The 16,392-nt window shown below is 47.2% G+C and overlaps 1 long non-coding RNA gene across 1 annotated transcript; it reads left to right on the top strand.

Moving 5' to 3' along the window:
* Positions 1-6,617: 6,617 nt before the first annotated feature.
* Positions 6,618-13,386, top strand: LOC117081128. The gene is made up of 3 exons (XR_004436107.1): positions 6,618-7,508; positions 7,823-9,004; positions 11,867-13,386. It is a non-coding gene; the product is annotated as an uncharacterized LOC117081128 (long non-coding RNA).
* The last annotated feature ends 3,006 nt before the right edge of the window (positions 13,387-16,392 follow it).

Consider the following 16,392-nt stretch of genomic DNA (forward strand, 5'->3'; position numbering starts at 1 on the left):
GTTTTGTTTTATTTTGGTGGCTCTAGGAGCTGGGGCCTCAATGATGAACAAGATCCAGGCATTGGCCTTAAAGAGCCCACAGGCTGGTGTTCAAGAGCCAGGCAAACCCCTCCTTCCTTGACAAGCGTCAGCTTTGAGCAGAGATGGGTAAGTGGATGTGTAAACTGCCAACTTTGGGATATTGAGCAAGAAGGCAAAGAGCTGGAGAACTGCCACTTAGAATACAAGTTGATGCACAGAAAATGTATCAGCAGGATCCAGAGCACCAGGAAGCTGAATCAGCAGAGCTGATTAACAGTGAGAATTAACAGTGAGATGACTCACCCCATTCCATGCAGGGGAAATGCATCCCTCTTCTTTGTATCCTCTCTCCCTGCACATATGACACTGGGCAGAAACTGTCCATGTGTTTGCCTCTGGCACTGGGCTCTGTCTTAGTTCTTTCTATCCCATTTCCTGACATTACCATCTACCACACTTTCTGGTGCAGAGCGGAGCTTAATAAATAATTGTTGTATTAAACAAGCATTCAAGAAGAAATGTCCTCACTAAGTGGGAGTTTAAACTAGAATAGCTCCCAAATTCTGTTCTACTTGGAGATTCTATGATTATATAGAAAGCCTGACATGGGATAGGTGCCCACTAAATATTGATTCAGATCATGCCTGCTTAATTTTGCAGTTATTTGTGCCCATGTTTTATCTCCCCATATAATCAGCTTACTTTTTCTGCAACCGTATTAATCATTTACCAAGCACTTTAGTAATCACTTTGCATGCATTGTCTTATTTGATTTTCACATAACCCTAGGAGCTAGTGATTTAGTTTCTATTGCTGCATGACATCTACTCCATAACTTAATGGCTTAAAACAACCATTTATTATTATCTGTCTTCGTTTGTATACTAACTGGGCTCAGTATATTCCCATTCTTTTTGGGGTCCCGGATGTGGGCTGGTGCTGCAGTTATCAGAAGGCCCAAAGGTGCTGAATGTCAGGAGGGCTCACTCGGCTGTCAGTTGATGCTTGCTGTTGGCTGGGACTGTTAGCCAGAGCACCTACACATGGCTTTTCCAAGTGCTCAGGCTTCTCACAGTATGGTGGCTGGGTTTGAAGAGGGAATATCCCAAAAGACCTACACAGAATGACTTAGCTTGTATGACCTAGCCTTGGAAGTCCCAGACCATCACTTTTGCCACATTCCAATGCTCAAGTAAGTCCCTGAGGCCAGCCCAGATGCAAAGGAAGGGGAATTAGATTTCATCTGTTGATGGAGGAATGGCAAGGTCATTTCTGAAGAGCAGCTGACATGGAAAGTATTTTGTAGGCATTTATGGAAAATGCCATCTGCCGCAGTATTTACTATTAATATCTCTTTCTACACATGAGGAAATTTCACAATGACTTAGCTAAGTTATATGACTAACCTGCTTGTTCAAGATCAACCAGATCCAGATGCCATCTAATTTGGTAACCATTATACTTCACTTAGGATAGTGTTCTAAAATTTTAATAAGGAAGGAGTCACCCCTTTCAAAATGCAGTATTAGTATCAAGAATATGAAAATATAAATTCTTGTAAAATTTATAAAGTAGAAATATAAATTCTAGTAACACTTGGGATGCCAATAAATATTACTGAAGGAGGAGCTAACATCTGCTGCACTGCTTCAGTGGTCCAGGCACTCATACACTATATATAAACTCACTTAATCCTCACAGTTATCTTTTTCCCCCAGATGAAAGTGAACTTTAGAGGGATTAAATCCCTTGCCTCAAACCACATAACCACTTAGCGACAGAGCCAGGGTTTGAACACAGTCATGTCTCAGTCCACATTCCATGTGCTTTTCACTGAGCTCCATGTTGTAGGTTGAGCTCCTTAGGAATCAGTCTCTGAGATGAGAGTAGCATGCAGGAAGTTAACAAAAAAGTGCTCAGGGGGAACATGTGGGGAAGGGGAAAACGCAGGATCGGGCAAAGGAGAAGGTGGGCTGTGATGTAAACAGTAATTCAGTAGGCCCCCAGAGAGCTCTGAAGCTCAGAGTTGTCTTACCAGGGACGCAGAGTCTGCACTTTTATTTCCACCCCTTTCAACGTAGAAAGCAACATAGTAAATGGTTGCTGGATTAAGGCTGAACTGTAAAGGGAGGGAGCATCACAGAGGGGAGAAAGCACTGACATGTAAGGGCGGCCAGTCTAGGCGTTCGACAAGAAGAATCTTTCCTGCAGAAGACTAGGATATTCAGGGCCCTCACTACTATACAATCCTCAAAAGGTGAAGCCAGGTCTCTTAGCCCAGACAAAGCACTAAGACAAATGCTGCAAGTCCCTCTAGATAACCTGCCGGACGAATCTTCAGAGCAGGCTGGTACATTTTTAATGTCGTTGAGTTCAGACATGGCCCCAAATTGAATCAACCTACAGTATTGAATTTTTTACTCTAGGATTCCAAATTGTGTGACCATATACCCAATGATGAGTTCCAAAAAGTAAATAATTCAGGAGCTAGTCACTCATGGAGGTCAGTGGTGGGAGACGGTTAACTAATCAGACGTTAACAGCTATTCATAATGACAGTCATCTTCAAAGGGTAGAGTCCAAAGTGGGTGAAATGAAATAAAGGAACCATACGTTCCCCAGATCCCATGCCTTATGTCTCTGCCTGATGCAGCCTCATCTCCAATCTCCGTGAACAGGCAGAAGCAAAAGTAGGGAGAATTCGAAGTCAACCGGGAAGAGGAAAAAATGAGAAAACGTAAGGCGATGGGACTAATTTATTAAATACATGCTATGTCAATTTGTATTACCACACTATGGATTACTATAATCCTAAGCTTTTCGGAAGAGGAAATTGAGATGCCAAAGGACCACTTGAAATCCCATGGATGTGGGAAGAAATAGGAAAGAGAAGAAAAACAATGAAGGCAAGAGGGAAGAGGGAACTGAAATTGGGCACATTTATTAGGAAAGGGGGGCAATAATTTTTAAAATGTTGCCAAAGCACCCTGCAAGATGCCAAAACACATGTTCCCTCCTGCTGCACCCAAACAGTGAGAAACCAAGTCCCAGGACTATGGTCCCTTAGTGACCTCGCAGCCAGCATCCACTGCCCTGCGCCTTTAATGATCACACTCAAACCAGGACTGGCTCTAGCCTGTGTGGACCCCTATCAGTGCTGCCACCAGTTCATCAAGGGAAAATACCATTATTCATAGCACTCCTAAAGTTCTGCCCTTCTGCAGAACAGATGGGAGGGAAGAGTCCGCCTGGGTCCTGGCAGTGGGACTGAGACTCTGGCAGGAGCGTTGAGGGAGGATTAACAAGCCAGAGTCTAAAAGAAAAGGACCATCCTGGAGGCACACCCAAGTGGCAGGCACTGTCCTCTCAGAACTGAACGAGGAGGCAGGGGGCATATGAGGCCGCGTCCCCCAAAACAGTCTCACTGTGACCCTTAGTGCCACCAAGCAACCACGGAGGTGGGGCAGGTAAAGGGGGAGGTGGATGATGGATGGAGTGGGGAGATGTTATTTACTGAGGAAGGTAGAACTAGAGTCAAGCAAATGCCAGCCAGCCTTTTGGAGGGTTTGGGTGGATAAGGGACAATGCCAAAAACAGCATTAATTTTCAATCCTGGGTGGTGGAAAGACTGTATGTATGTATGTATGTATGTATGTGTAATTTCTCTATGTCAGACATTGCTGGCTTTGTGCCCCCCTCTATAATCTACTGATTGTGGGACTTCACGCGAGGTACAAAACATAAGTGACCTAATAAGCCCTCTCGACAGGGCTTCAGGAAGGAGCCAAGGCTGGCACATAGTCAGAGGGCAGGAAAAGTTCCACTCCCTCTGTGTGATTAGGAGGGCTGCTTTGTTTTCTTCCCAGGCAGAGACCTCAAAGAACAGTGTGACTGGTGGCTGTCATTGGAATGCTCTAACGGGAGGGAGCCCTAAGCTAAGGGGAGGGGCTGGATCAGCCCCGGGAGGGCGAGCGACAAAGGGGCATTGTTTCCCGGGAGGGCAGGCTGGGGCAAGGCTGACTCCACTGCCGGCCTGGGTGTGGGCAGGTTTGCTCCTGGCAGGAGAAGACCTCCATCCCGGCCCACAATAGCCAACCGAAAACAGTTTTGTCAAAGTTAAAAGACGCAAGAAAATGCCAGCGACCGTTTATTTTCTCCTGGGGTAGGTGGAGGAGACAGCAGCTCCTTTTTCTGGGCTGGATGGAGTCTCAGGGAGGGGGGCCAGGTGACAGCATCGCCCTTTCCTCTCCGGCTATTGCGCACCTTCTGGAGCCTCGCTCAGCCTGCTCCCTCCGGCGCAACACGCCAATGCTGCTACCCACAACGCACAGACCAGAAACCAGGATAGACAGAAGCCTGGGATGGCCTGGCACCGAGTAGGCCCAGCGCAAACGCAAGGTCTCTTTCTCTCCTCTCGGTGAACCCCACGCCCAGTCCCGGGAGAGGGAGCGGATGCTTATTTCCGAAAGCTGGCAATCCTGCAGTGGCAACTGGAAAAATATATATACTTGTGTGTGTGTGAGTGTGTGTGTGAGACAGTGTGTGTGTGTGTGCGCGCGCGCGGGCCCGCGCGTACAGTGCATATCGTGCCCAGCTACAAGGAAACCTGGCGCCTCCTCTGACAAACAACTTTGAGTCCCGGCAGGGCGGAGGTGGAGAGAGATTCTCCGCTTGGGTAAGGGCGGTTGGATGGCCGAATACTCTATTTTGGGGCTGTTGGCCTTCTCCGGAGTCCCGGGAGTGCCTTGGTGTCCCTTCCCAGGGCTCGGGCTCCTTTGAGAGAATCAAGAGGAAGGTGTTTTTCCCTAGGACTCGCGGCGGGCGCCACCTGCCTCCCGTGGCCTGCCGGGAGCTGTTACAGCAGGGTCTGCCCCTCGGACGACGGCGGCTCCAATCTGGGGTCCCGCCGGCGCGGACCCTCAGCTCTCTCCCGATACCCGCTGGCCTCTCACATCTTTGGTGGCACTCGCCGCCACGGGGAGGGTGAGATCAAAGAGGTAAACCTAGGCCTGGAGTGACGGCCAGGGCTCCTTCCCGCGGGCCAGCCTCTCGTCCTTCCTCCCGGGAGGGGGCGCCTTCCCTTTCTCCGGATGCGGGCCTTTCAGAGTCAGCGACGCCTTAGACTCCTCCCAGAAAAATGCACCCTCATCTACCCAATTCTGCCCTACCCTTTGGAGCTCCTGGACCCGCTGACCACTCGGTGAGGTCAGAGCCCACCCCCGGAAGGGCCGCTTGTCGGGGACGGGTTCGCCCTCTCCTGGCCTCCCCGGACCAGCGCGCGGGGAGGATCCCGGCAACGCCGGGCGGCTGCAGACCTTAAACGGCCTTAGCCTGGTGACCTCCCCGGGAAAGGCTGGGCGGTGCTTCCACCCTGAGGGCCACTTGTTAATTTGCACGAGAAAGTGCTGCCGAGGGTCCACACGTGCGAATCCGCCTGTGGAGTGCGTCCCCTCCCTGGGGGCAAGGCCTAGGGGAGGCCAAAGGGGAGAAGTTGCCGGAAGACTGGGAAGTAAGGGCAGGGGCGTCGGAGGAATCGAAGGTGCAGTGACATCAGGCTCGGACACCCGGCGGACTCCTCTCAAGGTGATCGGATACTTCCGAGAGCCCCACAGCCCTCCTGGACCTTTGCCCTCGCGTCTGGGATGTGCCTGGGCGCCCCCAGTCTACGATGCGTTCGTACCTCCAGTCGGGTGACGTTTTCGCTAGGCTGCTCTGCGAACAGTCTCCGCGCTCCTCCCCTGTGAGATATTTCAGTTTCACCCGCAGAGGGCAATCTTATTCCAAGTTCCTGAGCGCCCTAGGCCTCTCTCTCCTCCCCGTCTAACTGGTGAGGTGGGACTTGGTCATCTTCCAGGTTTACAGTCTTTTCCTCCTCATGAATTCTCTTTCCTCCCGGTCTCAGGCACTCGGCATTTCCAGTCGATCCAGCAGGTCTGGTTTCTCTCACATATGCAGTAAGGGTTAGGGGAGAAAGTCCCAGCTCGTCTTGTCTCTGGCAGAGTGTGAACTGGCTCTGCTGAGGAGGTGGCTGTCCTTTTATTCCTTCTCCTGAGAACTGTTTATATATTAAGGAGCTTCACAGCCTCCAATATAAGGAAAGCAGATAGGAACTGATCGTATAAGACTCTGTAAATGTTTTAGACTTTGGCCTTAATGGGAAAGAAATGGGGGGCCATTCGTGGGTTTTTGAGCAGCAGATGGACATTGCTTTTCACAATGACCACGCCAGCCGCAGTTTGGAGAATAGACTGTAGGGGTCACTGCGCAAGCTGGAGGCCGCGATCCAAGTGTGAACCAGGTGAAAGAGAGCTCGGGCGTGGAGTGGCGCTGGAGGTAGAGAGAAGCACTCAGACTCTGGATTTGTTTTTTGAAAGCAGGATAAAAGGCCAGGCGCGATGGCTCACGCCTGTAATCCCAGCACTTCGGGAGGCGGAGGCAGGCGAATCATGAGGTCAGGAGTTTGAGACTAGTCTGGCCAACATAGTGAAACCCCGTCTCTACTGAAAATACAAAAAAATTAGCCGGGTGTGGTGGTGTGCACCCGTAATCTCAGCTACTCGGGAGGCTGAGGCAAGAGAATCGTGTGAACCCAAGAGGCAGAGGTTGCAGTGAGCCAAGATTGCACCATTGCACTTCAGCCGGGGCGACAGTGCAAGACACCAAGACACTGTCTCAAATATATATATGTATAAGATTTTCTTTCTGATTGTGGGGGTATGAGAAAAAGACAGGAATCAGGGATGACTCCAAGCAGCTGGAAAAACAGGTGCTGCTGGCTGAGATTGGAAGATGTTGAGGTAGAGGGGAAAGAGAGCTTAATGTTATATATTTTAGGCTTGAGGTGTTTATTAGAAAAACAAGTGGAGAAGTTGATTGGGCAGACACGCAGGTCTGGAGAGGGCTGGGCTGGAGATAGAAATATGGGTTGCCATGATACAGGCATGGGACTGAAAGCCATGAGCTTGGAGAGATCATTAGAGAATGAGTAGAGACAGAGTAGGGTGAAGCCCTGAGATCCGGTTCCCCCAACGTGTACATGCAGTCTGTTTCCTCTTCTCAACTACAGTTCCCATGGTCTGGTCTTGTTCACAGAACCTGCTCAAAGAGCCTCAACTTTCATCACATGTAAAACAAACGTCATTATAATCCTACCTTATAAGGTTGTTGTCAGAAAAAGTTAAATGTAGTAACGAAAGTGAAACTGCCTTCTGTTTAGTAGATGCCTTGTGTATTTTTAAAGTGTAGGCTTCATTATCTCATTCTGTGCAGCTTGTATTACTTGATTGTATCTTCACAGTTTCTGATGCATGCAAGGCAGACACTCTTGTTCTCACTTTATTGACGAGGAAAGTAGGTTTGGTGAGACAAAATAAGTCCCTGAAGCTGCATATCTAATAGTAACACCAGTGGCTGACCTATTTGAGCACATCTGCGGCAGGCACTGTGTTAATGATTTTGCATGTGTTATCTGGCAACAACACAGTGAGGTGGGGTTTTTTTTTTTTTTTTTTTTTTGGGACGGAGTCTCGCTCTGTCGCCCAGGCTGGAGTGCAGTGGCCGGATCTCAGCTCACTGCAAGCTCCGCCTCCCGGGTTCCCGCCATTCTCCTGCCTCAGACTCCCGAGTAGCTGGGACTACAGGCGCCCGCCACCTCGCCCAGCTAGTTTTTTGTACTTTTTAGTAGAGACGGGGTTTCACCGTGTTAGCCAGGATGGTCTCGATCTCCTGACCTCGTGATCCGCCCGTCTCGGCCTCCCAAAGTGCTGGGATTACAGGCTTGAGCCACCGCGCCCGGCCAGAGGTGGGGATTATTATCTTCACTTGCACATGAGGAAACCTAAGCATAGAGAGGGTGGTTAACTTAGCCAAGGTCCCATAGTGAGTGGTTGGAAGAGCCTGGGTCGTGAAGCAGACCTCCCCATTCCTGGTTCAATGTTCTTTTCGCAGTCTGGTAACTCCTCTTCTTCATCCCCCTACTAGATTCCTGTGAGGGCCAAGCCTCTCCATTCCTTCCCTTGACATTGGCACCATTCTTCTCTCCTTAGGTTTCTCTTCTACAAAGCCTGCTTGCTGCAGGATACAAGAGTTCAGTCACTCCTTGGGAACTGTCTGCAGGTGAAAACATTTTGGCTTATTGCTCCCCTTTCTGGAAAGTCCTTTCCCTTCCTCTCTGCCTTATGAACTCCTGTGTGTTCTTCCAAACCCTGGTGAACTCCTATGTGGTTTTCCAAGTCCAATTAATATGTCACCTCTGTTGTGAAGCTTTCCCTGCTTGCACCAGACAAGAGGCATGACTTAGACCATGTGATACTTTGTTCATAGGTCTATCAAGACAAACTGACAATTTCCTGTGGGTTTGACTGATGCCCCTGTAAGATTGTGATTTTTCTCTCAAAAAGATTCTTATGTTTTCATATATTTTTATCCAACACTCTGTTTGCTTCATGAATACATACATGGATGACCCATTTACAATCACTATCAAAGCAAATTTATGGATTTCAAATACTCTTTTAGAGATGAGGAAAGAGGCTAAGAGGAATGATTTGCCCAAAGTCACTCAACTGATTAAATATTGGAGCTTTGCCGGGTATGATTGTGCACGCTGATGATCCCAGCTACTCAGGAAGCTAAGGTGGGGGCGGTGGGGGGGTGGGCCACAGTGATCGCTTGAGCTCAAGAGTTAGAGGCCAGTCTGGCCAGCATAGTGAGACTCTGCCTCAAATAAATAAACATAAATACATACATAAATATTGGAGCCTGAGCTCAAGAGAGGTGAGGAGATTTTGTCTGGTGAACCCCAAGATTTCACACGCCTATTGCTTCCCTCTCTGGCATCCAGGGTCCAGGAACCCTCCTCCAAATGCTCCTGCAGGTGGCAACAGAGGCCAAGGAAAGGTGAAGCATTCTGGCAGGCGTTCCGGAGACAGATGAGAAGCTGAGCTCCCTGAGGGCAGGAGCAAGGTGACTTGAAGAAAGCCAGGTCAGAGGGAGCATTTTATGCATCCATCATTTGTAATCCAGAAAGAAAAGGTTTAGACACTTTTAGTGTAAGAATTAGTCATACAATTGACATTGAAGAAAGGAAAAAGCAATTGAAATAAAAGGACAGTAAATAACAAACTATCTTACAGGAAAACTTACACCATGTGCCGCAAGACACCAAGCTAGAAAGTAGCAGGGGTAGGTCAGTATCGGGCTCCATCGCCTCATGTTATCTGCACAGGGAGTCTCTGTCTGATGTTTGAGCACAGAGAAACAAAGTCCAGGTATAGTGCATTAGGACCCAGAGGGTGTTTATGCATGGACTGATGGCCACCTGGAGGGTCAGAGTTTCTGGCTTATTGTGTCCCCAACTCTGTCCTAATACACATTTTTACCAATGGCTTGCTGAAAAAACAGAGGAAAGGTCAGTGAATTTGCCAAGGACAGGAAGCTCTGAGTGTTTGCAAGTGCCCATGTGGAGAATAGGGACCTGTACAAGTTTGAGCTGTGTGGGCCAATAGGGAAATGGAACAAACGGGCATTTTACCTTTGTGTTCAAAACAATTAGACAAGGACAGCATGGAAGAGACATGGCTTTAGTAACAGTGTATGTGGAAAAGAATGGGGCTGGGGCATTTATTATAACAACTGACATTTGTGCAGCATTTATAAGGCATTTTCATTACTCCTCATGACACTTTAGAAGTGGTAACGGGGAAACCAAGGCTGGGAGTATCTTGTGTAATTAAGCAGCAGAGCTGTAGTGTGAATTGTGTTTCTGTAACCCTGGGGTTACTTCTCTTCTTTTGTTCCCCATCTTTAATCAAGCTGCATGCTCTGCTCGTTCTTTTTTGTGAATGTCTCTCACCTCCAATCCAGTCATCCATCCCGTTAAAGGAATGGATTATCCATGTCTTTCTGAGACTATTGTACAACCTCCTCATTTAATCTCATTTCTCTTTCTTCCCATTAATTTTATATATGCCACATGAGCCAGATTAGCAGATTTAGCAAAAAGCAAAAACAAAAATCCAAGATACTCAGTTACATTGTTACATTTGAATTTTAAAAATGAATAATTTTTATTGTATGGGACATACTTATATTAAAAATTATTTGTTGTTTATCTGAAATTCAAATTTAACTGTGCATTCTGTATTTTATCTGGCAACCCTGAAAATCATGAAATACCATTTCCATGATTCGAAAAATATCCATTAGTTCTCTGTTACCTGAAGGACTGGGGCCTCAAACTCAAATTTTTACAGGTAGGTAACATACACATATGAATTAAGTGACTAGTTGGGTAAGTGGGGCCTGAAGCTAAATTCAAAATTGAAGAGCACATGTTCCCTGACCCCAGACATTCCAATTCAGACTTTAAACATATATAATCAACTCCAATAAAAGCAAAAAAGAAACACACACACACATAGGCACACACTCTCACACTCACAGATCCATAGGCATCAGAGAGTCTGGCTTCCAATCTGAAACCTGGGCTCAACCAAACCACTTGGCCTGGAATTGGCAGTCCCTGATTGGGCTTTCTGCCCTTCACTCTCACCACTCTCCACCATGGGCCCTCCCATCTCTCCTCCACCAGCTCATCACGGATGGCCTCCCTCACCCATACCCGTCTTCTTACCATGCCAGTCTCACAGGCCACTCAAGTCCACAGTGATCTTTCCCTTTCCATGGTCAATTGTGGCTCCTCTCTGTCCCAGGGACATCTTTAGTGGTCACGTCATTTTTCTCTCTAACACCCGAAAGGGAATACAGGAAGTGACTTTGAGAGGCCTCTACCATATGCCAAGTCCTCAAAAAAGATCTTTGCTTATTTTTGTTCTTCTCTCTCTCCTTAGTGAGATGGTGAAGTACTCAAGGGCAACAACCCTGTCTCATATGATTCCAAATGCTATACTGAGCTTTGCTATAACATCCATGCTCAATATATACTTTCTTACTGACGGGTCCAAGAGTATACACACTCATGAACTCAGTGACCGTAGACTGGAAGTAAAATCACAAACCAGTGCTTCCCCCACCCCCACCATCCTTCATTCACCTCTGTCACCTCCCAATTCTGGTTGCAAGCATTTTTCAAGTCTGAGGCTTTAGCCCAAATTTAAACTTTAGCTTAAATAACATCTTTTATTTTTTTTTTTTTTCAGAGCTGATAAGAACTTACATTTGAAAGATGGTTCTTTTTTTGGCCTCAGTCCTGCTGGGTAGTTGTACCTTATTAGAAAATTATCCATAGCACTTTCAAAGTCCTCCTCATGAGCATATTGAACTGAGCCAGACTTGGAGCTTTGAATGGAATGCCATTTAATCTTGGCAAAGCTCCACCTTTTGTTTCTAAGGAGGGATAAAGTCTAAGGAACATGGATGACTTAGGGACCATTTGCACCCAGACCTAATCTGCTGGGGTAAGGTTCGGAATCCTGGAAATACACAAATTAGACACTGAGCTGGGAAAAAGAAAGAGACAAGCACTGGTCAGGCAACCTTCAGTTTTGCTAACGCCAAAGATTTTAAAAATATCATCCCCTTCTTATGATTCCTTGGCCTGCCTAGCTATGTTCTGGCTGAGATATGCTGAGCTGGGCTGGGCTGCCGGCTCCGGGACTGGTTTGTAGCCAGCTGTGCCTTCAAAGAGCTCTCTTTTCAAGACGTCCTCCAACTCCAGATTCCACAACTGCCTCCAGGAGCTGCTGGGCCAGGGAGGGCCTTCTGGAAGCCCGGCTTCCTTTTGAATTCTGTTTTTACTCTTTTTTTTTCTTTATAAACAGATTCTCTTCATTTCAATGGGAAAAAAAGGTGTCACGACAGATCCATGTCTCTATTTTACCCTTAGGCCTCAAACTTCTTCATGGGAAAAAATGGCTTCTCCTTTTTTAATTGAATGAACTAGAAGAAGTTCATTGTTATTTATCAACTTCAAAGAGACTATATGAGGCCCCTTGGCCAGGACTACAGAGCAGTGTTTTTAAATCAGAAATTATGGCCAAAAAGAAGAGGAGAGCAGAACACATGGGTAAATGTTACTGAATTAGTGGTTTTCCTTCAATAGTTTAGTTTTGGTGTGTGAGAGGAAGAAAGTTGCAAGAGCTTATGTGCCAGGTACTGTGCTATGATCTGAAGATGCAGAAATGAAGAAAATGCAATCCCTGGCCCTCCCACCTGATGGGGGAAGTGGACTTCGCACCCTGTGGATAAGGACTAAGGAGTACACAGTGTAGCACTGTGGTTAGAAGCACCAGCTCTGTCATCACAGGGCTTGGCTTGTTCCCTGGCTCTGCTGTGGACTGTGTGGCATTGGGCAAGTTACTTAACTTCTCTGTGCATTATGTTTTGCATCCTAAAAATGGGGTGAGTGATAAAATCTATGTTATATGGTTCCTGTAGGGATTTAGTGAGTTAAAATAGTTAAAGTACTTAAGCTCAGTGCATACTTTGAGTGTTTATTACTATCATTGAGAAGATGTAGAGGAAGTATATGGGCATAGAGAGCAAGGTGCAGCTGACTGCTTGGATGAGGCAGCGGATGCTTCAAAGAGGAGGTGACATTTACTCTGCACTCTGAAAGGTGAGTGGGAGTTCAGTTGACAAGGGTGGTGTGAAGGAACCCAGGCAGTGGGAAGCGTGGTCGGGGCAGAGAGAAGGTGATGGCTTGAAGGAGTAGCAGAGAGGTCAGTGTGGCTACAGTCTGGGACTCTCATGTGGCTTGGGGGAAGGGAGTAAAATCACAGGCTGAATCTGGAAAGGTGAGTTCAGGCTAGACCGAGAAAGGCTTTAAACTCCGTGTCATTCATTCATTCATATAAATCTATTATCCCCATAAAGATGAAGAAGGAAGGCATTAAAAAGTTATGTAATTTGCCGGGTGTGGTGGCCTACGCCTGTAATCCCAGCACTTTGGGAGGCAGAAGCTGGCGGATCACTCGAGGTCAGGAGTTCGAGACCAGCCTGGACAACATGGTGAAACCCTGTCTCTACTAAAAATACAAAAATTAGCCAGATGTGGTGGTGGGCGCCTGTAATCCCAGCTACTTAGGAGGCTGAGGCACGAGAATCGCTTGAACTCGGGAGAGGTTGCAGTGAGCCGGGATCGCGCCACTGCACTCCTGCCTGGGCGACAAAGCAAGACTCCGTCTCAACATCACTGAACCAGTAGGGGGCAGAGCTGGAAGTTGAGCCAGGGTGTGTCTGACTCCAGAGCCCCGCACCTTGACTTTGTGCTTTCTCACAATGCCTATGGCTGCTGCTTTAAAACAGCACTTTCCATTTGCCTTGTTAAATGAGATTGTATATGAATTATACCGCACTGTTTATTTTTAGAGAAATGAAAGAACCTAATAAGGAATCTGACACGGACCTTGGGTGAATAAATATGCCCTTAGGCTGGAGTGTATTTCAGAAAGCCTGGATAGGGAACTTGTGCGGTATCCCCAAGGCTCAGGCCCTGAGAAGGCATGGCCACCTGATACCCTGGTTCCTTTAGCACAAAATCCCCATGATAACCTCAGTTCGCATTTCTTTGAAATCTGCTTGGCAGAGCTGTGCGATACCTGAAACTCTCTGGGTCATTTTGCTTTGATGAAGGGCTTTGCTGTTATAGGGGCAGTCTCAGATCAGGTGGTGGAGGTCACCGGGCCTTGGAGAAAAGCCCAAACATCTTCCAATGAGACCAGGCCCTGTGATAGCATCTTTCCAACCCATTAATGGTCAGCTGGGCTTTTTTGTCCTGGGTCCATTCTGAAGGTCCTCATTCCCTTCTTTTCAGAGATACTCACTGCTCAAGGACACTTAGTCTTTAGGTCCCTGGCACCTCCTGAGAAGTATCTGGGGAGAAAAGAACAGGGCTACAGTGGGAAAGCAGACAACAGGTGCCAATTTCCCTTCTCCAAACACTTCCCTGGGGACAGTTGCCGCCCATAAGCATCCTAATGCAGATCCACGAAGAACTCTTTCCTGCCACACAATTCACTTTTTTTTTCTTTTTTAAGACGGAGCCTTGTTCTGTCACCCAGGCTGGAGTACAGTGGCGCAATCTTGGCTCACTACAACCTCCACCTCCCAGGTTCCAGAGATTCTCCTGCCTCAGCCTCCCGAGTAGCTTGGATTACAGGTGTGCATCACCACGCCTGGCTAATTTTTGTGTTTTTAGTAGAGATGGGGTTTCACCATGTTGGTCAGGCTGGTCTAAAACTCCTGAGCTTAGGTGATCTGCCCACCTCGGCCTCCCAAAGTGCTGGGATTACAGGTGTGAGCCACCGCGCCTAGCCCACAATTCAGTTTTATTCTCTTTCCCTTTATAATGCTGACTACAATTTGTAGTTTTATAATTTTGTGGTTTTCTTGCTTACTATCCACCTTCTCACTCCCCTGTGAGCTCCATATGGCAGGGGTCACATCCATTTTATTTCCTGTTGTAGCCAGCATTGAGGACCAGGGTGGCACATGGTCTTTTTTCCTGCAACTCTGACAGTTCCTTTTCTCTCTCCTTCATCCGCTCTAGCGCATTCTCCTCTTTCTGGCCTTTAAGAGTTGGAGTTCCTCAAGGCTCTTAGGTTATCTTTATCTCTCGCTTTTTCCCAAACGCTCACCCAGGTATAAAGCTTCAATTAGTCTACCTGACATCTTTGTATATCTTAAAGGCAGCTCAGATTCCCAAGTTAGCAAGGCAATGCACGTGATTTTTTCCCTAGAACTTGGCCCCTTCCCAGTGTTCTCTGAGTAAATGGCTCCATCAGGCACCAATATGGGCAAGACGGAAACCAAGAAGTCATCCTGATGTCTCCTTATTGTTTACCCTCCCCGCAAGCCAATCACTTAGACTTGTTGATTTTTACCTATTGCTCGAATCCACCTACCGCTCCCCATCTCTGCAGTTCGTGTTGTAGTCTTCATTGCCTGCTCTTTTCACCTGACTAGCTTATTAATGAGTCTTCCTGCTTCTGTTCTTGTCCTCCTCCATTATTTATGCTCCAGCCAGAGCATCCTTGAAATGCAAATCTGATCATTTCACCATCATAACACCCCCTCCACCAACACACACACATACACACACACACAGACACACACACACATACACACAATGCAAAATTCTCTGACAGCCTCCATTGCTCTTACAATAGAAGCCAACATTCAGCTGGGTGTGGTGGCTCATGCCTGTAATCCCAGCACTTTGGGAGGCTGAGATGGGCAGATCACTTGAGGTCAGGAGTTTGATTCCAGCGTGGCCAACATGGTGAAACCCTGTCTCTGCTAAAAATACAAAAATTAGCCGGCCATGGTGGTGTGCACCTGTAGTCCCAGCTACTCGGGAGGCTGAGGCAGGAGAATTGCTTGAATGCAGGAGACGGAGGTTGCGTGGAGCTGAGATTGCACCACTGCACTCCAGCCTGAATCAACATGGTTAATATGGTGTCAACATGGTGACAGAACAAGACTCCATCTAAAAAAAAAAAAAAAAAAGCCAACGTCCTTTGTTTGTGTTAGCTTTAAAGGCTTTGTAGCCCAGACCATACAGTAGGCTGACTTCGGCAATGCACTCTCTGGCTGATCTCGTATGATCCCCCAGTCTCTGGCCTTTGTGTTGGGAGGCACCTCACTCTGGCAAGCCGCCCTCTTGGACAGTATTCCTTCAAGACAGCTCAGCCTGATTACCTTCCAAGGTCTTCTCTTGACCTACAGAGAGTTCATCTATCCTTGCCTTGCCAAATACTGGAAGGGCAATTGTTCTTGTGGCTGTCCTCTCTCTTGGGTTTGCATGCCTATATGGGTTTGCATGCCTATCTTTTTTTTAGAAAGCAATAAAAAAAAAAAGAATGCTTTCTTTTAGATTGGAATTGAATGCCAGTCTATATTGTTCCTTAAACTCCACAAGATTTGTACAAATGCCTCAGAATGAACTCTTTGAAGGGAGATGGAACTCAAAGCATAGCACTTTCTAAAACAAACCCTCTATTTTTGCCTGTTCAACCTCTACTCTTTCATAGCCAGGAGTGGGGTTGAAGTAAAGTTCACAAAATGGATTTGGGATCACCACTTTTGTAAATCCTTATTGTGCCATCATTTCACTTTGGGAACACATTGCCACCTCTGGAATGAATCCTTTTGGGGAGATGGCCAGCACTGAGTAGTTCTATTTACAGAATCCTGTTTTAGAGAGAGAAGATGATCACTCGATGGAAGAAGTCAGTTAGAATCTACCATTTTCAGACAAGAAAGGGCATGTTCCTTTTGGAAAAGTTGGGTGGGCACAGTCCTGAGCAGTTAGAGGCATCATAACAGCACCAGGAAGCTGAATGCAAGGGCATAAGGACTAACTTGGCTCCTTCGCTGATATGACTGATGCCTGAAGTTAGAGTGAAGGTC

The sequence above is a fragment of the Trachypithecus francoisi genome, unplaced genomic scaffold (genome assembly GCF_009764315.1).
Source record: "Trachypithecus francoisi isolate TF-2019V2 unplaced genomic scaffold, Tfra_2.0 Lachesis_group8, whole genome shotgun sequence".
NCBI classification, from domain to species: Eukaryota; Metazoa; Chordata; class Mammalia; order Primates; family Cercopithecidae; genus Trachypithecus; species Trachypithecus francoisi.